The sequence below is a fragment of the Tachypleus tridentatus genome, chromosome 1 (assembly GCF_004210375.1).
Source record: "Tachypleus tridentatus isolate NWPU-2018 chromosome 1, ASM421037v1, whole genome shotgun sequence".
Lineage (NCBI taxonomy): Eukaryota > Metazoa > Arthropoda > Merostomata > Xiphosura > Limulidae > Tachypleus > Tachypleus tridentatus.
The window spans coordinates 36,560,186-36,588,100 of NC_134825.1; the positions used below are offsets into that span (position 1 = coordinate 36,560,186).

Sequence of the window (27,915 nt, forward strand, 5' to 3'; positions counted from 1 at the left end):
TCCACATTTAGAAAGATGAAGCACGAATTTGATGCTTGCATAATATATAGTAATGTGTTGATCTCTGTGTTTCAACATGTTTTCCTTGTTTTAGCACGTTACTTTCAGTTACGTATAGAGTGTACTCCAGTTGTTGATCTTTGTGTTTCAACATGTTTTCCTTGTTTTAGCACGTTACTTTCAGTTACGTATAGAGTGTACTCCAGTTGTTGATCTCTGTGTTTCAACATGTTTTCCTTGTTTTAGCACGTTACTTTCAGTTACGTATAGAGTGTACTCCAGTTGTTGATCTTTGAAGTAGACTTTTTCAATACAAATATGAATGCTGCGTCACTGAAAAATACATTTAAAGCCACCGATGAAAAATAACACTTTTTTGTAACCAGTGCAGTCAAAATCAAATATTACAAGTCATTAGTCTTACCTAGTCTGTACCAACATGATTAGAAGACAATTCTTATCCCCAAGAGTTTAAATGTTATTAGAAATTAAATGTTTGATAATGCTACTATGTAGCTCAGTTCAGTGTAATATTTCGAGTTGTCAAAATGTCTAAAGAAGTTTTTTACAAATAAATAATTAAAGTATAACAAATTTCAGATACTTTTTAGTTTCATCTAATAGTCTTATAAATAGATTCTGTGTAGTTCAGTCAGTCATTTACGATTGCATCGTTTTATTAACTGTATAAAACTATAGTGTAACGACTACTATTTTGGATTATTTGTATTTATCTCTAAATCTTTGGTCATATTATCTATACTTTATTGTATATTAATGAAAAGGGAAGTAATACTGTCAAAAATAATAGTAGTCTAACCATGTTATATTGCAAGCTGAAAAACAACGACAACATTATCTGAGTGACGTAACCCAAATTCACGTCCTTTCTACTACAGAAAAAGTGAAGGTAAATAATTCCTCAGTTGATGAAAAGTAAATATCAACTTTTTTTCACATGTGTAAATCGTAAGAAACCGGATAAGATGAGTCCTGAATGCGTGACTAAATTTACAGTGAAAGTTTTGGGACTCATCAGGTTGGGAGTTTCTGTTGTTGTTTATATAGCTTGTAATACTTTTTTCTTTTTCTTAGCTTTCATGGTTCAAGAATATTTTCTGATACGGATTTTTATTTTTTTATGGTCTGAATCTGCCGGATTCTTCCCGATCTAAGTATTTTTTCTCACAAATTTATTTTAAGTAAAATTAAAAAAGAAACAAAACAAGTAAAAATAAAGAGGTGTAAGAAAATAATGACCTAGTAATACGTAACAGTTAATAATAACATTTAAAAAAGAAATGCTTGATGTGAAAGATGTTATTTGAGGTGTATGTCTGGAATTCAATATTTCTATGAAGTCCCAGTATGAATAATTTTAAAGTTTTGTTGTCAACTGACCATGTACCTCTCGTATAAATAATAACACAAATAAAAAATCTGAAAAGAAAAACTACATAATCACTTTATTTCTGTACACTAAGCTGATAAATTTAGTACTAATTCATCTAATAACTTTAGGGCTAAATCTATTGAAAGGCTAGTTTCGGAATGTCATGCTAGTCTAGAAATATGTTCTAATTAGAAGCTTCTACCTTCTCACAACTATTACTTTCAGATGTGCGACTTTGTGGGCTTCAGTACTCATATCTGTTTCTAATGCTTTTCGCTCTCGTTCTAGTCTCAAAATTACAAGTAAATATTAAATTTGTTAATTGTGTTTCTACAGCTGTGTGGATCCTACTTCCAGTGATACCCTTCTTCGTAAGAGGTATCCTTACAGGTACCAAACAATATTCAATAAAATATAAACAAGCTGAGAAAAGTGAAATTTTGAGACTATAAAATAAAATTTTGAGGTTCTTGTCAGATAAGATATAGAATTGACTTCCATGCAACTTACAGTGATATCACTTACGTTTTCTCTGTAAAGCGCCTGTTTTATTTATTTGGAGTGACATTACCACTTATGGTTCCTAAGCAAGACGCATATTTTATTTTTTCGGATTGATATTACTTATGATTCCCCTGCAAAGCGCTTGTTTTAGTTATTTGGAAGGTAGTGCATTTAGCGTTACACGTTTATTTTAATACATACATTTGTTCGGTTTGATGAGTGTGACGTATATTGTTGAATGTGTATTGCGCAAGTCCTACCTGTTCTCTAAATTTGTAAAATATATTTGTTTTACGAATATGCTAGCGTGTTCGAACATTGTTGTACGTTCTAGAATCTCGCGTGATTCGTATAAAAGCAGCTAGTCTAGAAACAGTAACAGAATATTATTGGTCAGCTACAGGTCAGCTTCGGAAGCTATAATTGTGATTAACGCTTATTAATTGGAAATCTACAGAATTTGACCAGAAACTTTACAGATTTAGAACGTTACAAACCTTTAAACTTCATTAAATTAAATTCGGACGTTTTCATTTCTACGAGGACATTAAATATCCCGTCGGTAAAAAGCAAACTTATAAACGGTATGAGGTTAATTGGCTCGGCGTGCATTAAATCGTCAATAAAAATATTCAGTTTTAGATTGGATATAAGATTCAGTATTGTCTGTAAGTTTGTAAAACTTTTGTTTATAAACCATCGTTTGTAACAACTATTAGTAATCACTATTATTATAAAGTGTATTGTTGTTTGTATAGTAAAATATATTTGTATCAACAAATAAAATTGCATATATTAATATTGTTGGCAAATATCATAATTTTGATGTTTATTAACATTTAATTAACTTCTAAACTAAAATTAAAATTTCCGACTGTTGAAATATTAATACGTAACATAATAAATCCGAGACTCGTCCGAGATAAATTATAATACATAATAGGAGTGACATTACTTATGGTTACCCTGCAAAGTGTCCATTTTATTTATTTGGAGTAATATTCTTATGGTTATCCTGGAAAGCGTCTATTTTATTTATTCATCGTTATTTTCTTCATCTAAAAGTGACATCTATATTAAGTAACGCAACATTGTTAAGAGAGTGACCAGGGAAGTGAAAAGTATTTTTGCGAAATATTGAGAATATTGAAACAATCATGTTAATCTGAATTGATTGTTGTTTTCACATGATATACTTTGTTTTGATGCGAGATGTGTCACAGACTTTTAAAAGTGTTTGATGTTTTTGTCAAAAAAGTAACTTTTGAGACATAACCTATCTACCTGTTGCAGGAACGAACCAAGTTACCGAAAACTTTCAGCCACTGGAGTGTAGAAATCTGATGATCAATCTTTGTATTCAATGATAAAGAGTAACTTAAGAATTGGTGACGGATAGTGTTAACTACCTACCGTCCTCTATAATTTATCACTTTAAAATTAAGGACAACTAATGCAATAACCCTCTAGTAGCTTTGCACAAAATTCACCAGGCAAAGAGTGCATGTTAAGTACTTATAACTAAAAACGAACAAATGGTCGAAGAAGAAATATTGTGTTGTATTTTATCATGTTAAGTACTATTTTATGTTAAGTAAGTCTTTTATACATTACTGTGTTTCTAATTTGCAGTCATTTATTCGAGTTAAACAAAGCGTTTTTTTAAATATTAAACCAGAATGGCAAAATATCTTAACACCTATAAATGGATTAATTAACTAAATTATTCAGAACATCTACTATAGATCTTAGCTCTCCTTCGAATGTTCACCTTTCAGTTGGCGCTTATTTTAAGGATTTACAGTGTAAATATCTGGGTTTCAATTTCTTGAGAGGGCAGATTACAGGAAGTTCATTGCAAAACTTCGCGCTACGATAATCACAAAAACTCCTTCTGGAACATTCTGAACGACCCCCAGAAGTACAGCGGTATGTCTTCGCACTTACAATTCCAAAGAAACTGGGTTTCAATACCTGTGATGGGCAGAATACACACAGCCCATTGTGTAGGTTTACGTTGAACTTCAAACTCCTGAAAAAACAACAGAAATATTCTATGCTGCGCCATCTGTACGCAAATACATACACTAAATATGATATGTGAAATTTGTGTTCAACCTAAAATTGCGTGTAAATAGCATATGCATTGGTGATTTCGATAGTTACAGCTGTGAAACTGTCACAAATTCCTCCTAAAACCGCAATACGGAAATATCTGAAGTGAGGTGCGCGTTTTAAAATAAAAGTTAAAATCTCTAAAGCGAACTTTAGACATCAGTTAGAATCAAGAAGAAACCTATATGTTTCACCCTCTAAAAGTAACGTATAGTTATAAATATAAAATGGCTAATATTATACAACAGTAACATGACAATTCATCGTTTCTCTCAACTGCTCTGGTCACCCAGCCATGATTACGGTTCCACCTGAAAAGCACGTGCTTGCTTCACCACACTGACATAAGTTCTGTTTAAAATTTTTTATAATCCTGTTAAATTACATGAATATACATAAATTTAATTTAAAGTTGTCACTAAATAATACTAGTAATAATGTTAAATTACATGAATATACATAAACTTAATTTAAAGTTGTCACTAAATAATACTAGTACCGTAATATATCAATAAAGATATATTACACTATTTATGACATTGAAAAATATCATAACGGTTGCTAGGAACTCTTCTTATATTGGCGTTTTATGAGCAGTATAGTTTGTTTTCAATAAGAAATAACATATGTATTAAAGAAGCATGCGATAAGACGTCAGCTAGCAAATTAAAAACAGGCTTAAGATAAGCGCTATACAGACGTACGAAAATAATTAACCTTCAGATTACTGATGTGTTTTTATACAGTTTATTACCGATGAAATCCATATATATTTCAAGTCCTACTATTTCAGCGTAAATTATTCACCAAAAATATGTTAAATTATTCATTTTCTACACACAAAACACGGGGTATATGTATAATGAGTAGCGTAATTTATTAAAACATTAATTAATATTTTATTTTATGTTTTTTTTTTATTCGTGACTTGATTATATGCAGTCAATATGTCACCAAACAGTTTCGTGTATATATATATATATAGATCAGAAACAAGTTTTTAAAAACTGATGGAACTCATTTAAATATTTATGGCTAAAGAGCAGTCGTAAACCTGTACTCAAACCTACTTTTATTAATAAAAACATTTTTTTACGATCATCTGATGGGACAACAGTAAGTTTACGGAATTAAAGTGCGACAGTCCGGAATTCGATTCCTCGTGGTTGACCTATTAGTAACAAATATGGTTTTGCTCTGAAACAAACAAACAAATTGTTTCTATGTGTTAATATAACTTAAATTTTTTATAATAAGATGCACACAAAATAAAGATATACTTTGCGGGACCAGCAGAACTAAAAATTTCTGAATTCAGTCGATTTGTTGTATATTGATTAATTCAGCAAATCAGAAATTACAAGGCTTTATACTTGCATTTAATTTCTTTATTTCTGGCTAGAGGGCGCTTATTACAGATATAATCCATTGTGTTGCTCTGCGCTTAACAAAACAAAAAAAAATTATATACATTTTATTTTTAGTTTGTGAAATACAATTTTTAAAGTAGTACATTTACTATCCTTATGCTTCTTCAGGTGTCGGGTGTCCTGGTGGTTACTACGTTTGACTTGCATTCTGCAAATTTCTGTTTGAATCCGGTCACCAAATACGCTCATCCTTTCAATCGTAGAAGCATTATATTGTGAAGTTCAATCCTACGTTTCATTTGTAAAGAGTAGTAGGCGGTGGTTGTTGTTGAATAGCAACCTTCCTTCTATTCTATCAGTCCTAAGTTACGGACGGCTAGCACGAATACTCGTTGAGATATTTTGCGTTATTTTGAAACAACCATAGCGCTAAAATCAGGGGTTCGATTCCCCTCGGTGGGCTGAGCAGATAGCCCGATGTGGTTTTGCTATAAGAGAAACACACAAACAACCATAGATGGAAAGTACTATTTAAATTGGAGAGCTTAGCTTAATTTCCTTAAGAAAATTATCACATAGTTAAAAAGCCTGAAAATTATCATATTTATAGAACAGTGTTTTCTGTGTATTATTATTCTCTGTTCTTAGTTGTATTATTTAATTACATAAAAACATTATTGATTGTATCAATCCATTTAGTAAATAGAAAAGTGAGGTTAAGTTTCATGACAGTTGACAGCAAAAAAAGAGAAGAATATTATATTCTTTGTTTTTCATTTGTATATTTTATTTACTATTTATATCAGTGAGTAAAATGTAAAAAAATAGTAACTTATAAGATAAAATAAAGTAATTCTTCTTAATATGGTATGCTTGTGAACAGCCCATGAGTTATTTAATTTTTGGGTTTTGGTTTCTGTTTCGGAGCTCTTCTAAAAACAATCATGAGAAGGATGTCAACATATTTAACCTGATTATTCTTTTTAGTTTCCTGTCCAATAAGATTATGATTGCTTTGGCAACGTTTTAATTGACACATGAGTGTTGGTTTCGGAGCTTTCTCAATAATAAATTTGTTTCGGTTTTCAACATTTTCAATATCAATACAAACGTGTTTCTGGTAATGCACTGCCAAGTCTTACAGTGATAATTTTATCAGCATTGCAGACAAGTCTAGTAGACGGAGGCCTGATGTTGCTTGACACCGCCCTCTGGATACATTCATCAACATCTTTTATTTCTTTTGAAGCAGGCCTGGCATGCCCTAGCGCGTTAAGGTGTGCGCTTAGTAATTTTAAGGTCGCGGGTTCGCGCCCGAATCGCGCCAAACATCCTCACCCTCCCAGCCGTGGGGGCGTTTATAATGTTACGGTTAATCCCACTTTTCGTTGGTAAAAGAGTAGCCCAAGAGTTGGCGGTGTGTGATGATGACTAGCTGCCTTCCCTCTAGTCTTATACTGCTAAATTAGGGACGGCTAGCACAGATAGCCCTCGAGTAGCTTTGTGCGAAATTCCACAACAAACAAACAAATAATCTTTTGAAGCTGATGCTTCTGCCTGAAGATTTAATCATAATTAGTGAGGCGACACTCATCAATCGAAAAAACAATTGTTTTAATGACAATAATCAGTTAATAAACATTTTAAAAATACATAATTTATTCTTCATGTAGCAATCATTTTACTATAATATGAGTAAAACCAAATAAATATTTATATGAAAATTGTAAATTATGAAATTGGTTTAAGATATCTGATAAACATTTTCTCGAAACTATGAAATATATCTCAAGCATTGTCCCAAATAGTGAGGAAGGTAATATACAGCAGACAATAGCTTTAAATATTGTTTTACATTTATATTTTGTACGTTCATAAATACTAACTTGCTAAAACAAGATAAAACTACTGTTATAAATAAATGTCAGTTGTTACGTAATCTGAACTACAAATGACTACAAAAAGAAAGAGTTTTGAAACTGTCTTATCACAGCTGTAACACTAAAGTAAATCACAAAGTTTATAGTACTTTAAAATGTTCAATAATCTTAGTGAATTCCAAAAGAAGACAACTGGATATTTCACTAAATGTCTATCAGACCAATGAAAGTTGGCTGACTATAAAAGCAAATACGGATACAAAATGTATCAAAGTGTTATTGACAAGATATGGTGGAATCACTTGTAACAAAATGGACGAAGAATAATAAAATCCACATTTTAAGTAAGTTACCGTTATCTGACGATTCGCCGAAATTATGCGATAACTGTTAAAAACAGAATCAGATGTTCGTAGTTACAACATAACGTTATTTCAGTGTACATATAGTTAAAAACACAAGAAGTTTGGCAATCTTTGTAAAAACAGGTATATTATAGTTATAGTAAGTCACAAAATAACTCACTTTAATATCAGTAGTGGAAGTATGTATGGAAATTAAATATCACGAATGGACACTCCGACATTTATGTTTTCCAGATGTCATTAAGGCTATACATAGTAGCAATGGAAGTACCTTTCACACAATCGTATATTGTAATGTTTAGTTTTGGCTTCATCTGAATGGATGATAATTGTCTTCTCACATTTGATAATATTGAAGAAGAAGTAATTGACCAGTTTAACTAGTGCACAAACTTATCAGACCTCGACAGTATCGAACATGTATATCTCTCTTTTGGAAGAAGAATTACATGTATTCAAATGACTCTGAACATTAAGGATTCTCTGAACGCATCTTTTTTCAGTAGTTGTAGATGCCTCAGACTCTTAACAACACTGATTGTAAGCATGCAACATCGATATGATATTGGTTACACAGTTTGACAAAATATACATTACATTAAAGTGAAATGTTTATAACTCTAAAAATGTGAATTCACTTCTACCAAATATTAATCATAAACGTGAGATAAATGAAAAATTAATTGAATTTTGAATCAGATACAGATAATAAGATGTTAGATATTCACAGAAATTAAATATGAGAATGGTTGTAATTATTTTGTAGCAGTAATTTTGCATTAGCATTATTAATGTGCTATTAATGTCATTATATTTTAGTTACTCAGTGCAATATATATATATACATATGTGTTTGTAAATAAACTTGTATGAAGTGAAAGTTTAATATAAAGAACACATCCTTGTTATTAATGGTTATATACTTATGCTGTATAACACTGAGTACTATAAAGAAAAAGAACTTTAAACGTATACGAACCGTTGTCAGTGAATCAGATTTTAATGTCTCTTCAGGTTTGTCGTCATTTACAATTATGCTAACGCGTTTCTTTGATTTAGTTTTATCAGAACCTGAAGCAGGCTTGCTCACGTTTTCCACTATTTCTGCTTTCCTTTCTATTGGGTACTTTTCATTTATGTCTGCAAGATGGTTGGTTCTGTTTGATTTTCCTTTAACACCATATTATTTTTTATTTTATTAAACCTATTTGTGGGGGCCTTCTCACATTCAGGGATCATTGAAACAGCTTCTAAAATATCTAATTTACTAGGGGTGATCTTTTCAGTTACAAGCGCCTGGTCTTCTAGCTTTGTATAGGCAAACACTTCACAAGACCCGAGGACACAGTTTTTGTAAGGTTAATTAAACATATTCAGCTTTACTAGGTTCATATTAGTGTTTTCACAAATTAACTACCAAAGGGGCACTGAACACACTTGACATTTTCAAATATCCAACCCTACTGTTCAATTAAAAGATAATTGGGTATTGAGGTCAGATGCTCTCTCACCCCTATTCCACATACTTTAATTGTCAAGAACTGGAAGATAACATGTAACTTACCACAAAGCAGTAAGACAGATCAAAATTAGTGTTAGCTCTTCCATCCACCAAGGATAACTTACAACTGTAGGTTTGGAAGCCCAGGGGAACGTAACCTTGAAAACCACTTCAGTTGGATCTTAAGAGAGAGAGTTATTTTTAAAACCGTTTTACACATTGTATCGATTACATAAAACAGAAAGAAAACTTCAAATGTAACTTAATAATAATAGGAAAGAGTATAATTTTTTAAACTAAAAATAATCTTGATTTAACATTTTAACAATTTTAATTAAATAAATATGATATTTCTTACATATATAATATATTTTCATATTAAACACTGATAACAACCTTTACAAGTTGACAACTGTATATATATATATATATTTTTCTTTACAGTTTAAACAGATAATTAGCAAAGAAAAATAACGTCTATTATATTATTTGAGCTCTTTACTGGTAGACAAGTAGTATATTCATGTGATAATTACAACTATATAGTTATATAACAGGAAATCAGCTAGGTTTTCCAACATATATACATTATTTGACAATATAGCAAGAAACCTTCTGGTTTTCCATTCCAAACACACGTGATCGGAATATATAAGAAAAATCTCGACATTTTCTTTACGATAATTGACATATTATACAACTCAGTATGACACAGCTAGTTAAATTGTAAAGATATATAACATACATTAAATAAACCGTTTTTCCATTGACTTCTTAATAAAGCCACTTTGTTTAATCACTATTCACTTACCGTATTAAGTTTAATAATTAGCTTCTTCACTTGTTATGGTACATAATTAATTTTTGCTATCGAATCGTATCCACTGAATGGTAGTTTTTGTATCATTACAACAGTATTATAAACAGTAATTATTTTACAAATGTTTTTTACTGTAAATTTCCCAGATAAAGAACCATGGCATTTCGGCCACAAACACTTAACGTCACTGCTCACAAAGTTTTTCGCTTACTTGATAACAATTTTTTCTAATAGTTTTATTCAGAACTTATGAGACGGTGCTTACGTTTTGATAATCTAATATAATTATAATCTTATATTAAAACACTTGTTTTGTATTTAGACAAATTACTTTCTTTTATTACAAAAACAACATTATGTACACAAAATAAACAAGTTAAGCATAGATTTAAGTTATGTTTTGGGACATATACTGTTTTAGTTAAATATCTTTACGTCTTTTTAGTAATAATGTGACGCACACAGATGTGCTATGGAGACACCGTTATATTTGTTTGTTTTTTAATTTCGCGGATACCTGAACTAAGGCTTTCAGCGCTAGCCGTTCCTAATTTTGAAATGATATACTAGTGGTAAGACAGCTATTCAATACTATTTGTCGTAAATGTTTGAGCCCATCTTTAAAAACGAGTAATAGGATTTCCCAGCAAAAGCAAAGCTTTTTAATGCACTAAAAACCATGAAAGTTACGGAGAAGTGTGTCATTATAACAATCTGTTTCAACTGAAATGTAAAAATTAATATAAAGGATTTTAAATACAAATTGAGGACAAAAAAATGGTCATGACAGAGGTAGAGCCTTTGAGAGACGGTCATGGAATATCATATCTTATGTATGAGATTGTTTGGTCAACAAAGTTTAATTTTCTCTCAAGTTTTAAACATATAAAGAATATTCTTCAACCTGAGATGGAGATAGTGAACACCAATGGTTGTTATTAATGGTACAACATATGATAACTTTATAATGTAAGTTTCATTTTCCATAACTAGCTATTTTTCTTGAAAATATGAAGGTAATAAAACATAAATTAAAGTAATTTTTAGGGAGGAATATGAAATGGGCTCTTGCCTTATTTACTGTCAACGAACCTTGGTGAGTGCGTTAACCAAAAATCTTGAATTACAATATTAATAATATAAATGGAAAACTTAGTGAGAAAATTGGACCAGTAACTGTCCTTTCTCACATCAAGTTAACTACTTTAAAGCCACAAGTTTTATGGTTATACTATAATCTAAATAGATTCTGCTTTACTTTGGAGACGCTTAAGTATTTTGTTGTAGATGTTGATGTAAGAAATATTTCTTCCATGTATGACGTAACAATTTCGTTACACTACACTTTATCAATATACAAAGTTTGTGATGATATAACTGTTTTTCACTTGTATTTCTCTCCATATTAACACGAATTGTTATTGTAATACAAGATATTTTTTCTCAATATATCGTATCTGTACATAAGTATATAAATTTGACATTTCTCCAGTTTTTTTCATGGTATGGGCGATTCTAGAGCTGTTACAAGAGCTTTATTACGATTAAAGTTGAACAAGAAAGGAGATTTTGATCACACTGGCATTATTCAACACTAAATTTTTAAGAGGTGTGAGTACTTGTAAACTGTGGTTTAATCCAAAACGGTATTATATTTCAAGTAGAAATCATACTGTAGTTTACACTGGTTGATTCTGTTGTTGGAGTTATTACTTAACATATATCTACAGTTATCAGTAGATAATTTTAATATCAAGACACTGTACATCTATCGAAAGATGGTATGTAAATTTAAAGACAGGGTTAAAGTTCCAGACAAAATGGATGATATCATTTATGGTGTAGATGCAACCTGAACTAATTCTTAGTAAGAACTGGTCAGAGGGTTGAAACGTATATTTTGTTTAAGAAAATGTTCAAGGTAAATAAATAAACCTAGAACTTATTAAAGATGTTGCAGATATTGTTTTCTTGCACGTGCCTATACTGCGAACCTCAGATATTTAGTGCACTTTGTTACCCAATACTATTTCAGGTCTATATATTTATTCTAGTGTAAGAAATAAAACGGTAATTTCTCAAAATATCGATTGGAAATAATAAATTAGATTTTATGAAGTTGTAACATTATTTTGAATAACACAAGTAACAAAGTACGATACTTTTATCTATCTGAACATATGTAATAGATCACTCGTTGACAGTAACGTTCAAAAGATAAAATTCATTGGTAGTACCCACACAGATTGAAATACGAATCAAATTGAGTTATAAATTGCACATTCAAAATAATTACAATTCTCAAATTCTCTATATCTTTTAAATGTTATTTCAGTATGGTCTTTCGGTATCACTAATATTAATAGATGGAGCACAAATTAGCGACAACAGTTACTCAAAATTATTATTATTTTGATAGTGTATTATCTTTTTCTGATACTAGATGGCATGAAAATATACAGAATTACCACTCCACTCATGTTCTGGAAATTTTTGAAGTCATGAAATATATTTACTATGAACATTTTGATTCATATATAGAGATAGAAATTCTCCCAATGAAAGTGAATCACTGAGCTTGAATTCCATACCTTTATATTACAGGCCATAAACGTATACCTTAGGGTAAGATATATCATCTGGAAAAACAGTAACATATTTAATCAAAATACTTAAACATCACAACATGAATTACTGTGTCTTTCCTCAAGACAGAACTATAATGTTGTTTTCTAAGGACAGGACTAAAGTATTATTTTCTCAGGACAAAACTGCAGTGTTATTTTGTTATGAAAATATTGTAATGTTGTCTTTTCAGTGCAGCAGTTATGGTGTTATTCTGTAGTAAGACATTTTTATTAAACTGAAAATGAATTAACGTGGAAAATATTATTTAAGTAAATTATCATAATTAAGGTTTTACACCATAACATCTTTGTGGTGTAAGTGCTTGAACTGTTACAATAATAATATATGTGCAATCCTGATATAATCCCATACCTCACACGAAACGTTCTCTGGCACTCCTTAGAAAGTTAGAACCAATCACCAGACGTCACTTTATTGGAATCAAGAAACACACTGATATAAAATTATTACACATACAACAATACCAACACATCTTATAAATACTACCAATTATTGACCAGATATGGAATCATCGCTACAGTTTCTCAGAGAAAACAAAACGGAAACTTGCTGTGACCCTGGCTTCTGGTCAGCAAAGGTATACAAACACAGTAACAAGAGGTGAAGTTAGAAAGCGTAGATTTTGCAAATGTTCCTTAAACATCAGTTCAGTGTTCTAGGACCCTTACAGCTTTCTGTTGGAACCATTCCACTATCACCACTACAACCACATGCTTTAATACAACAAAAATAATGGTGGTTCGACGTCGAACAATACTTAGAAGTTTGCTTATTTCTCAATAGATGGAAATGATATGAAACTATTGGTAAAACCTTTTTTTCGAAACACGAAGAAAGTAGAAACTTTTGAAATATCCACATGGACATTATGCCAAGTGGATTCTTTGATATTGCAAACAGCCATTGTTGTAAATTTTCTTCATAAATCGTGGTAACATATTTAACATTAAACGAATTGAAGTTTAACATGTTGATGTATTTTAACCACTTACACCATTTGTTTATGCTCGGTGCCAGTGCTGTTCTTTTAACATTCTTACATGACATAAATGATAAAATATTACCTGCAAAACAAAGATCCAGACTAGTTGGTTCGGTTATTATTCAACCAAATCCTCTGACAGTTTTGAGTTTAATATAATGTGTTTTTGAATCTAGTAGTATGAAATAAAATATATACACCAGTGAAAAAGTGTTGACAAACTGGTTCGTACTAACGAAGAAGATATGAGTACAAAAAATTCACACTTATAAACGAGTATGTTCTTTAAAACATTTATTATATTCGTCCAACATGCACAGTACTTAGTTCGGTCCATTATATTTATGTTAATGTTTACTTCGCTTATCATTATTTTGAAGCCAAACTCGACGTCACTTCCATTTTCTACAATACAATGAAAGCGAGAACTGAATTCAAACAAAACCGGCGTCATTTCTCCAGTGCTAAAAAACCTATCTATAAACAACTGAACTTTTCGTATAATTTATCACAACTCTAACACATTAATCCAGTGTTTGCAATATATGATTCCTCAACTCTTTCAGGGCTCACAAACTTTTCAGTTGGTTTTCGAAAAAAAAATCCGTTATAGCGAAAGCATAAGTGTTTGTATGTATCTATCACATTGAGTATATTATAACTTGAAGACTCCTCATGAGAAATGTAAAGGCAAGGGTTCTAAGTGTTTTATATTGTTTTCTTTTGAATTAGATGTACTGCTTGAGTTGTTTTCACTATTAAAATGGGCCCGGCATGGCCTAGCGCGTAAGGCGAGCGACTCGTAATCCGAGGGTCGCGGGTTCGCGCCCGCGTCGCGCTAAACATGCTCGCCCTCCCAGCCGTGGGGCGTTATAATGTGACGGTCAATCCACTATTCGTTGGTAAAGAGTAGCCCAAGAGTTGGCGGTATCTGCGCTAGTCTTACACTGCTAAATAGGTCCCTAATTTTGCAGTGTATTAAAATGATTGTTTTGAATTTCGCGGAAGGCAACTAGTCAACACCACCCACCGCCAACTCTTGGGCTACTTTTTTACCAACGAATGGTGGGAGTGACCGTTACTTTATAACGCCCTCACGGCTTAAAAGGGGAGCAAGTTTGATGCGACGAAGATTCGATCCTGCGAACCTCAGATTAGGAATCGAATGTCTTAACCTACCAGGCCATGCCTTTTATAGTAAATGTATTGCTTCAGTTGTTTTAAGTGTTAAAATGAAGAACAAATTTAGGATTAATGAAAGTGATACGAGTGACAAAGGTGAATTCCTGGAAGAGTGTTGGTGTAATAAAATTAATATAACCATGAATAAAAATGTAATAATAATAAAAAACACATTTTATATCAATGTTGTTATAATATAGGATGAAGAAAGGTAGATACTGGAAAAATATTTATATTTAAGAGGGGAGATTCCGAGATGTTAATCTTTAGTAATGAGTGAATTAATCCATACTGAAAGACTGCCACCCCTCTACTAAAATACCAAATCATTATTAATTAGTTTATTAATTTATTTATTAGTTAACTTTTGGATTACTTTCAACTGATAATGGTATTGACCGTTACATTATAATACCTCTACAGATGAAAGGACAAGTATTTAAATATGCTGACCTCTTAATGTTAGTGTGTTTATTTTCATCAAATTAATAATTCCCACATATCTGTTCATATAATTATTTTTTCCTGTTTAGTTAATCTGCATGGCTTATAACACTAACAAATGGGATTCATCATTCGTTAATGACTGTGTAGTTTTGTGTTCAAGAATCGTTTTATTCTCTAATTTACTTAGTATTTTATCAAGCCACTTTTCATTTGTTACTAGTATTGTTTTCTTCCACTTGACAAACACTCGGAAACGACGTTATTGAAAGTTTTGGTACCTGAAACCAAACGTTCTGCAAATAAATCATTAATCTTCATTACAGTCTTTTCTATCAGATGATCACACATCTTAACTATAACCTTACAAAACAGCTTCCATAGTAAAAGTTTCCGAATACAGAATAACATATTCAAATCACACAACTCCTCCGAAGAGTGTTTCCATAATTCATTTAGTGTACGAGTATGTCAATTTTCTACCACTTGTTTCAACAGTGTGATAACAAATAAATTCATAGGTGCTGCTTCTGCTTACCTAACCGTATGTGTTTGTATTAAATAACAAGACCAGACATATTATAAAAAAAAAAAAAACCTTATTTATAGCGATGTGTATATTCAAGACCATTACAAGTTACGAAGTGCTTGGCTGAAAATATAGATCAACATAAACAATGCCTGGTGACTGATCATCACGTTAAGATAAGAACAGTTTCAGCTTGAAATTTGTTATTTACCAGTTCCGCTAGAGAACTGGTACACTTAAACAATATATTCATGAACTAAAAGGCAAGGCCAGTGGTCTTTATGCAATAAGTAATACCGTATTCAATTTTAAACTATTGATTAATAGAATGTCAGTTCGTTAACAATATCCTCCCCAACAAGAGAGATGTCTAGCTCTTAGTGAAAGTGCTTATTATCACTATTATAACCCGTCTATAGCCAAAATAAAACAATGAATTCAACTACATCACTGCTCGAAGTTCGTACTTCTGGCTCAGCAGACCGTAAAGTTAACTATTCATCATGGTTCAGATACTACATAAGGAATTCTTGCCTTTATTTCACTAAGTCAAATTTTTGAAAGTGAATATTTATACTTATATTCATGAAGTTAGCTCTCTGTGTGTTTTTGTACATGAATGATGTGACATTTGAAATAGTCTGTTTTGAAAACATTTTAATATTTTGCAACATATAACACAATGTTATGTGAGTTAAAGTAATAAGAAATACTGAAAGAAAATTATTTAGGAACTGAAGGCCAGCTAGTGTGGTGACTTTTCAAGGTATCTGGGATAACATTTAACAGCTTCCTTGGTATTCAAGTAAAATAAACTATGAGTTTTCGTTAAAACAATAACATAATGACATGGGTTAATTATTTATATGAACATTACATTGTAGGTGAATCGAGTGTCAATCAAACTTGTTTTTAAATAGAATAATGACCATAACACTAAACTCGTATCTAAAGAAAATCATTTAGAACACAACACAATAATGCTGTTGAAATAAATGATTTATTTTGAGCTCCCGTCACGAAACATTAGTAGGATAATATACATCAAATGTTGTTACGAATTAAATAAACTTTCATGTATAAACACAGTAATATTTGGTTTCTAAACACTTATTTCCATTTCATTAAAGAAGGCCAAACTCTGAAAAGGTTTTTGTTCCAGAATTTTGAAACCATTATGTAAATAAAATTTAATTGCACCTATGTTTAAATAATTAACAAAAAGACACAGTTTTCCGTAGCCTTCTTCATTAACAAGGAAAACACATATTTTAATCATTAAATTCCCTGTTCTAAAATCACGTAGGTTTTTCTTAACATACACTCTGGTTAAATACGGAATATTTTTGTCTCTTTGGATTATAACTGCTGCTGCCCCTTCACCTTCAATTTTCCCTAATAGAAATGTGAAATTATTTTGGAAGGAACAGGATACCGTAGTCATAACATCTGAACTTAAGTCGTTGTAAACACATGTGTGAACAATTTGTATTTTCGAATATGATGGTTTTAAAACCTACTGTTTATCAAAACAAAATTCCAAACAGTACAGAATATGTAATGCTAGAAATAAACATGTTGAACAGAAAAATATTTATCAATATTATAATCCAAAGCTTCCTATTTCTGTAGATTTGATGATATTGTAAGATAAATAACATTTTTTTTTCTATTTCTGCTAAATTCAGTCGTATGAAACTTCTCACTGCTGGTTTATCATCAACTGTTATCGGTTCAGTCGTGACATTGGATCTAGAAAACGTAAGATCATTGATGTTTGAAGAAGCCATAGCAAAATGGCGGACAGTTGGAGAAGTCGTCTAATAAATATATTCTCTTTGTTCCTGTTTAGAATAAAGAAAGTAAAGCTCACATTTTGGAAGACAAGTGATGAAACCTTGAATGTGTGTTATGAGGCTGTCTGTCTAGACGTATTGGTTATCGGGTGAAATTTTCAATAGATATTACAACTTTAACATATAGCCCAACATTTCAGTGTCAATTTATATATGATTGATAATATTTTATTATTAACTCTGTATGTTGAGTAACAAAAACGTGAATCACCTGGCTTTAAGACTAGTGATCCACCATACACAAACTGAAAACACCAACAAAACAACAAAAAACAACCACCAGAAAGAAGACAGCTTCGACAACTATTCCACCTGCAACCAGTAACCAGTTTTTTTTAGGTAGAAGTGAAAACATCTATTTTCTCGAAACACCTCAAAACTGTAACTTAAACAACTTTTCGAAGAATTTTTACACAAAACTCATCAACATAATTTCACAGAAAAGAAAACTAAAAAACAACCCCACATAAAAAATATTACATCTGTAAACAACCTAAAACAAGACAACAACGTCAAAATTCTAAAAGCAGATAAAGGCAATGCTGTAGTTATAACGATCTGTTTTTTTGTTTTGAATTTCTCACAAAGCTACTCGAGGGCTATCTGTGCTAGCCGTCCCTAATTTAGCAGTGTAAGACTAGAGGGAAGGCAACTAGTCATCACCACCAACCGCCAACTCTTGGGCTACTCTTTTACCAACGAATAGTGGGATTGACCGTCACATTATAACGCCCCCATGGCTGAAAGGGCGAGCATATTTGGCGCGACGGGGATGTGAACTCGCGACCTTCAGATTACGAGTCGCACGCCTTAACACGCTTGGCCATGCCGGGCCAGTTATAACGAACACAAGTGAATACATTTATGATATGAACACCTTATCAGATACAAAAAAAATAAAAAACAAATGAAAACCAATTAAACAAAGTGCTACTAAAAAATTAAAGAAAACAACACAATATCAGAAAACCTTTATTCTTACCTATGATAGACCGACTCACGCACACCACAACAATACAATACCCTCAAACCTCACAAATCCGATTGTCCACTGGACGCATGAATCATTTAACTATAGTCTCGGTAAATATATAAAGTGAGCATTTTATAAATATCTTATATCAGACGGCTTCTTTTTCAAAGACTCTTGTAACTTTAAGTCAATTATTAACCAAATAAACCATAAAACCTTAATGGCCAGTTTTGATATAATATCTCTCTATACAGAAGTACCAACCATTGAAGCCTACAAGATGGTTTTAGAACTTTATATCCAAGACACCAACCCATTGATACAAATTCCCAACAATCAATTATCAACGCTTATAGAATTCATTACCACCAAAACTGACTTTATGTTCAATAACCAAAACTTCTTTCAAATAAATGGCCTAAGTGTGGGGAATCCCGTGTCACCAGTTCTAGCTAACATTTTATGACACAGATTGAATCTCAGGGGATCAGTTCAGCCTTACACCCAACACTGTACGGGTACAGGTACGTTGATGATACAATTCATGGATTCACATCTACAGAACACCCCTTTATTTATTTTCTCAACCACGTTAACTCTATACACCCCAAAATTAAGTTCACCTGTGAACACGAAAAAAAACTATCCAAATAGCATTCTTTACCTCAAGGTCACTATAACCAACACAGAATTCAAAACAGAAATCCACAAAAAATTATCCATATAAAGAAATCCAATAAACACAACCACAAAACTTCCGATAACATTAACAATGAAATCAACAAAATCAAACAACACTCCAACAACATCAAGAAATTTTTTCCAAAAAAAAGTTGGAAAAAATTATACGCCTTCACCTAGACTAGCAACAAACATATGATAATAAATCCCAATAAACAATAAATTACAAAACCATACAGTGCTGCATACCACATGTCCCCGAAATCAGCGAGAAAATAACAAAAGTTTGAAAAAATTATAACAAAATACAATATTCCAGTAAACATAAATTTAATCAAAAACCAGGTACAAAACTAATACCATACTGTGTAAAAATTAATAAAAAAATCACCTTCACAAGTTTTTGAACATTGCTTGTCAAATAAACACAACATAACCATAAATAACATCCAGATACTAAGTATAGAAATAAATATAAACAAACGTGAAATCGAAGAAGCACTACTTACACAACAATTAAAGTAAAATTAAACCAATATAAGGGAACACTTTTATAACATACTAATTAATAACCTAACATCAAATTGCAGCACATCCTACAATCTCCTATCTGTTTATACTCTCATTCTTGAGACATGTTGCAAACTCTCTCTTTGTTAACCAATAGATGACCTTGGAGTATCCAAATGTGATTCTTTAATTTATTAGTAAAGGTATTAACACCCATAACAACAGTTCTGAGATACATTAATGTATTTCTAGCAAAGAATATTATTATTTTGAATCTCCTGCAGTGTTTCTTCTTCATGGTGTCCATAGACGTCCTTGTAAATAGGTGAGGTGTATAACGTGATACTGCCCCATAGTGTAACAGTGGTATCTCTGTGGAGTTGTACCGCTAGATATCGGCTTTCATTGTCCGTGGCCGGTAAAACACAGATAGTCCTCTGTGTAGCTTTGTTTGTTTGTTTTTGAATTTCGCGCAAAGCTATTGAAGGGCTCTCTACGCCTGCTGTCCCTAATTTACCAGTGTAAAAGTAGAGGGAAGGCAGCTAGTCATCACCACCCAGCGCCAACTCTTACGCTACTCTTTTACCGACGAATAGTGAGATTGACAGTCACATTATAACGCCTTTACGTCTGAAAGGGCGAGCATGTTTGGTGCGACAGTGATTCGAACCTACGACCCACAGATTACGTGTAACTTTGTGTTTAATAACAAACAACAACAAAGATGTTTCGTTTTAACTTGAAAATGTGGCATTGTAACAATTACTTTACTTGTTTCAGCGTTGTGCAGATGTGTATCTTGCCTGTACCAACATTTACCTGCGGATTTGCAAACAATTCAATGGAAATGACGGCTAGTTGAGAAATAACGTTTATTACCAGACTTAATACGTGGATACAACAACATTATATAAAAGCGATAAATGAACCAAAGTGTAATACATGTATCTTCTTACAAGCAACTTCATGTTGGATATCGAATTAGCAACAAGACAAAAAGAATGTGTTTTTCCTGTGCAAAAAAAAACTAGGAAAGTCACATTAAGATAGATGTACGTTAAAGTTTATTAAAGAGAAAACTGAATAAGACCTAGTTGAAAAACAAGGAAAATGCCAATTGTGAAAATTAATAGAAGGCTTTGCTCAGATGTTTATAAAGTACCAAGGTGAAAAAAAACCAAAAAACAAATGTACAGGCTACCATTAGAATGAGAGCAAAGAAACTACTCCAGCTCAGCATAGTGAAAGTACCAGTGGTACAAATTTCCTTCCATGGTGTTCAGATGTTGAGAAACACATTTTGTATCTCATGATAAAGAAAAAACTAAGTAAAAAAAAGAGACTGCAAGTTAGGTTAAATTGTAAAAAGAAAGTGATTCATATGCTGCGATGGTTTTTTATCCAAACAGGTCAAATATGTTTATAGCAGTTATGTATTTCCAAAAGCAAAAAGAAAAGAAATGTCACAAGAAGTCATTACATATAATAACTTGAAAATGTATGAAAAATACAAACACAACCTATTCTATATTTAGCAATATGAGATTCGAGAACAACATTCACATGAATTGATTACCTATGATGACTTGACAATGGGTAAGAAACATCGAAAGAAATAATTCTATATTTAGCGACATGTGACTCACCTATGTCAGATTAAAAAGAAATGAAACGTCAGCAAACCTTACTTGAAAACTTATTACCTCTATAAGAATAGTTGAGTATCTAATTAATGTTTTCTTTACAAGCCATGAGAAGCTTTTAGTGCTGGAATATAGGTATTTCTGTGAGTTAATGAATACTGAATAAAATGTGATTTTCTTGATTGAACACCTCAAAATATATCTAGAAGTTCTTTTTTAGGATAGCCCATCTAGCATTAGCTAATTCATTTGTTATGAAAGATGATCCATATACGTCAGTTGTGATCTCACGTAACTCGAGACAATATCTAGAGAGAACTGATGACAATTATCTTATTTATAGTTGATACTAGAAGCTGTCGGTGCTTAGTGAAAATACATATTTACAGAATTGAGGAAAACAAAACAATTGTACTTTCCACAAAGGCACCATTTATTATGACCACGGTTTCCCTGATGTTGTCTTTACTGGTGAAACCATTGTCATAATTAATGGTATATTTGTAGAACGTTCAGTTACCTTGTTTTGCTTCAATTCCAAAGTTATCTTTCTTTTGATGACTGTTGTATGGACATCTGTAGCAAAAGATGGTAACAGAGATATAAAAATAGTTTATTTCACTTTTGGCTGATGAAGGATTCAAGTCCTACCTGTACCATGAGATTGTATTAGCCAAATTTGAAAAATTGATGTTATCCCAGGAACACTTAGAAGTCCTAGAATACGGCAAGAAAACGGATATGAAAGTTAAAAAATATCTTGCAGAAAACGATCAGAGACACCCTAATCTCCTTTCTAAAAGACAACATTTTCAATAAACAAAATGAGAATACAAAGAGAACAAACGGAACAACTTATTGCTGTGTTTCGTTGTGAGTTCTTTTGCTACGTTAAATCATCTTTATTCGAAAGATGCCATAATGCAGTGATATTGATTGACTCGGGTTATTCCGTAACAATAAAATAACCTTTAAAAGTACAGGGATGAAGAGGACTTTACAAATGCCATAACGGAAACAAAGAAACTTAAAAAAGGAAATTACTGGAAAACAGTTGTTCGGTAAAAAAGAAATACACAATTTTTATATTTTATTTTTTTGTAATTAAGCACAAAGCCATACGTTACGGTACCTGCGTTCTGACTACCACCGATATCGAAACTCGTTGCTACCGTTGTAAATTTGTAAACATGCGCTGTGCCACTTGGTGACATTTTCAGATTAAAGTTTATAAACGAAGCTTTGATCCACAGAGAGACTTGTTACAAAGTACTACAATCAAAGCTGTCTTCATGGGTGATAATTTGGTGATTATTGTTGCTTTTAATAAATATCTTCTAACATGCAAAAGTCAAGAACAAATTCTGAGATACCTCTAAACTAAATGTTCTGCCCCAAAAATATTTGATATTCGATCCACTCATTATATTCACATACATGATTATACTTATTAAATACCAATAAAACCGTGAATCTATTAGATATGAATATAATATTACTAACATCTTATATATGAAGAGCCAATTGTGTAACACACTTTTAACAACATGGATGGTTAGCAGTTTAAACCTGCTAGTACTTTCTACCAAGCTGTTTCTTTTTACAAAGCTTTATCATGTATAGCAGTCGCAACTGTGTAAGTGCACATGTCATTACTAGTGGAGCTCTCAACTTAATACAGGTCAGTTAAGTGTTACCTCAGTTAACGTTAACATGTTTTAAAAGTAAATATGACAAGAATGTTTTACCTAGATCCCGTAATATCGTACTTCGTGACTTCTTTGTACATACAGTAAGGTATATTGCGTAACACTTTATTCTAAATTTATAAACATCTGTAGTATATAGTTTACATATCCCTTTAATTATCCAGCTATTAGTATAAACATATGGTAGGTGTTTTACGCTGCAAAACACCTGTATCCATTAAGTTTCACAATAATATTGTTGAAACATTTGTTTCTTTACTATTCAAGTATATCTTTCTTTAATCTATGTTTTAACTGCTCATAGTTTGTTAAATTCACTCTAAATAAGATTTGATAACTAACCATTTGTGAAATATTGGAAGACGCGTAAACTATACCAAATAATTAAAGGTAATTTGGTAATTTTTTATATTTTATATGTTGGTAATTAAGCACAAAGCTACACTTTATGGTACCTGTGCTCTGCCTACCACCAATGTTGGTTTAATTCGCAGCCATGCCGCTGTGTCACTTGGAAACATTTTAATATTAAACTTTATAAAGAAGTCTTTATCCACGTTACAAATTACTACAATCACAGCTGTCTTAATGGGTGATGATTTGGTAGTTATTCCTGCTTTGGATAAATATCTTCTAACATGCAGAAAACAAGAAAACAATTATGAGATACCTCTAAAATAAATGTTCTGTCGCAAAAGGTATTTCATATTCGAGCCACTCATTATATTGACATACATGATTACATTTATTAAACACCAATAAAACTATGAATTTAGAACTCAATAATATAATGCAACTAACATCTTATATGTGAAAGACCAACCATGTAACACACTCTTAATAACATGGAGGGTTAGCAATTTAAACCTTGAAATAGTTTCTACCAACATGTTTTTTACAAAGCCTTATCATGTGTAAGTGCACATGTCATTACTAGTGTAAGACACAGGTCAGTTAAATGTTACCTCTGCTAACATTGACGTTTTTTTCAAAAAGTAAATATGAGAAGAATCGTCTTACCTTGATCCCATGCTATAGTATTCTGTGACTTCTCTGCACATACAGTTAGGTATATTGGGTAGCTGTTTATTCTAAGTTATAAACATCTGGAGTGTATACGTAGATAGTACATGTAATATATTCTGTATACATATTTATGTTCTTTACACACTTTATATACGAAGGAATACTGTTTGTTTTCATATTCATTAACATAGACAAGATAAAGCTGACGATAAATTATTTCTTGACTTGTTCCTAGAGTTATACATCTACTTGAACGTCCATTTTATACAGGTGATGTTTCACATGAATCTTTTGTCTTGGGGAAGAGTGCTATTTACTAAAGTCTATACGTATTTTTTTCACTTTACAGTGTATTTTTATACCAACAAATTATCAGTAATTTATAATGCAATAAAGCAATATCTGACGTGAACCAAACAGGATAAAAAAGTTCATATATATAGGCTTTGTTTACCTTTTAATATTTGTGACTTAACAAATACAGGTTAAATAGAAAGTTTAGTTATAACATATGACATCAGTTTAAACATTGAAGAACGTAACTTTAACATTTTGTTTTAACTATCCCTATAATTATCCATCTATTTGTACAAACGTGTGGTGGATGCTATAAAGTTTATACAGATGTAACTAGCAGACGCTGTAAAACACTTGTATCCGTTAAGTTTCACTTTGACGCACGTAACGAAATAATATAGGTGTTTTATCAGCACTTTTCTAACATGTATTTTGCTAAATTCGCGTACTACGGTCTAGTGTACAAAAATGAAAAAACGTCTATTTAGAGGACATATACCAAGAAAGTTTCACTTCGAAACACTTATTCTTTCTCATGACGTTTTCAGTTTCAAAATGTTAATGTTATGCTTTTGTATTCGATATTCAATAATATTTGTTAAAACATTTGTTTCTTTACTATATAAGTATCTCTTTTTTAAAATTTATGTATTAACTGATCATAGTTTGATAAATTCCCCATAGATAATATTTGATAAACAACCGTTTGTGAAATGCTGGAAGACGCGTAAAATATACTAAATAATCAAACGTAATTTGGTAATTATTCTTTGTGATGTACAAAATTAAATAAACAAAGATACATAACGAGCTTCAAACTAAGGTGTTGTAAAATCATTTTTGTATTTTTAAGCACTGTTGTTCAAGAAAATTTCTAATACATAACTAGTATGGGAAATAACAGAGTATACCTTAACACGTTAAAGTGTCATGTGAACATTTACGCTGGGCAGTTTCCCTCAGTAACTCAGCAGCAAGTTTGACGGCTTATAGCTCCTCAAATAGTTGTTCGATTCATACAATGGACACATCTTAGATGCAAATTTATACTTTAACAAATAACGACATAACTAATATTAAATATTGAGTTTCACAAATATACAATGTGATCATATATTATCGTGGTCCATATTCTCCGTAAAACTGTTGGTGGCTGCTGGAAAAGGTTAAAATAGTCATGATGATAATCATCCGTATCCCACAATTCTAGAGCTCTTAACTCATATAAGCTAATACAAGTCTCTGTGTCAACTATTAAAGTAATTGCAACCTTAATACAAGAGGAATATATTGTGGAAGCACTACTTTCCTTGTTTCCATGGACCGCACACTTTTGAGTAATAATATCTTATACCGATATTTTAAATTAATTGGAAATCATTTAAAATCAGTATTTATTCAAACGTTTTGCATTTAACCTCACTTATTGTTAAGCAGAGAAACACGATCAACCCAACATTGTTAGTGGTACGTAACCCTTATCTTAGTTGAAGCATAAGTGAAAATTTATCATCTATTTAAAATGACCAGGTAGTTTGGAAGTTCGAATCACAATCGGCGGGTAGTTGGTTCGAATACTCGTCACACCAAACATACTCTCCCTTTCAGCGTTGTAATGTAACGGACAGTCTCACTATTTGTTGGGAAAATAATAGGTCAAAAAACTAGCGATGGGTGGTGATTACTAGCTGCCTCTCTCTCTACTATTTGATAAACTACAGCCTAGTCCTCTGCGGATGGCAAATATAGTGATCTATATTTTCCTTTGAGCATGCCATTTAGGAAAAAAACAACATCTGGAAGTTTCTGCAGTTCAGGCCCAGCATGGCCAGGTGGGTGAAGGCGTTCGGCTTGTAATCAGAGGGTCATAGATTCGAATCCCCGTTGCACCAAACATGCTCGCCCTTTCAGCCATGGGGGCGTTATAATGTTACAGTCAATCCCACTATTCGTTGGTAAAAGAGTAGTCCAAGAGTTGGCAGTGGGTGGTGATGGCTAACTGCCTTCCCTCTAGTCTTATAGTGCTAAATTAGGGACGACTAGCGCACATAACCTTTGAGTAGCTTTGTGCAAAATTAAAAAACAAACAAACAAACAATGTGCAGTTCATCTTTCGGGAGTACGTATTTAAGTAGTGAAGAGATCCGTGGTTTTTTTTTTCTAGCTCATAGCTCACTTTTCTTCTAGCAAACGGAACTTCAAATTGATCCACCATGTTCATCATTGTCACTCACCAATGAAGTATCAGCTGGACAATTGTTCACAATATCCCATAGGATCCAAAAAAGTGTCTGTGTTAAATCTTTTAGCGCTAGGTAGAATCCTATAAATTTTATCTTGTACAATAATAATACTCTTTACATACACTTATATTGTTGGTACATACCACACAGAAGCTTCCACAATATGAAACACTGATATAATAACATACCTAACACAACGCAAGATCTGACATATCTTAAAAAATTGTAACTAATCACGAGATGTCACTTCATTTGCATCAAGGAACACTGAATATATCAATAAAACTGTTCCACTCACTGAATCACCAATACATGTAACAAACATTACCAGTTCTTGTCCACGTATGAAAATATTGATACAGAGTCTGAGAGAAAAAGAAAAACAGGTTGGAGTACTTATACCCTATTTGTGGCCACATATTTTACAAATAATAATCAATATTAAAAATCTAAGTAATTTACAAAGTGTTAACACTAATATCCTCCTAAACATATTACGTATGGATGTGTGCTATTATTTTATATTATTATTATCTACTTATTTCTATTTATTACTTTTTTCTCATTCCCATTAACTTTGTTCTTCCAAGAGGTGACGCTAATAAAAAATAAAAGTTTGTTTTTAGGTTTATCTCAAGTATAGTTTACGTTATGAACTGCTGCATGTAGCTGTTGATATCCTCTGCAATCCTTCTCTTATGTTTACCAATGATTTAGAATAATAACTGGAATTATCTTACATTAGTCAAAAAATATTAGCTAAGTAAGTCTCTACTTTCTTTCAAAGTTACTCACGTTTCGCTAGCCGTCCCTGTTTTAACAGTGATAAACTAGAGGGAAGGAAACTAGTTTTCACAATCAAACGGAAGCTGTTCTGTTACTCTTTTACTAACAACTAGTGGGATTAGAGCATGTGCGGTGACAGAAATTGTGACCTCCAAAGAATGCGTGTCGAATATCCTAACGATCAGGCTCTGTCACGCCTAATAGCTCAGGAGACTACCAATTATCAGTGACATCATTTTTTAGTAATTCCTAATTGCTTACAATTAACTGGTTAGTTTATCAAATAATTGAATGTAGGATGTAAAAATGAAATCTTACGTAATTACATTTTAATCTGTTTCACAAATAACTAATTATGTCATTCGATTTTTTTATTAAACTATGTAAAAGCCACATTTTTCTGTTTACTGTTTGGTCATATTAAACACTTACACACGGACATTAAATCTATGTATGT

The 27,915-nt window shown here is 31.9% G+C and overlaps 2 long non-coding RNA genes across 2 annotated transcripts; both read right to left on the minus strand.

The window, feature by feature from the left end:
• Positions 1-5,451: 5,451 nt before the first annotated feature.
• LOC143246687 (uncharacterized) lies at positions 5,452-27,582 on the minus strand. Its single transcript, XR_013026104.1, has 3 exons — positions 27,468-27,582; positions 9,192-9,309; positions 5,452-5,870 (listed from the first exon to the last, which is right to left on the minus strand). It is a non-coding gene; the product is annotated as an uncharacterized LOC143246687 (long non-coding RNA).
• On the minus strand, positions 16,739-24,408 carry LOC143246740 (uncharacterized). Its single transcript, XR_013026128.1, has 3 exons — positions 24,127-24,408; positions 21,918-22,114; positions 16,739-17,578 (listed from the first exon to the last, which is right to left on the minus strand). It is a non-coding gene; the product is annotated as an uncharacterized LOC143246740 (long non-coding RNA).
• Positions 27,583-27,915: the final 333 nt, after the last annotated feature.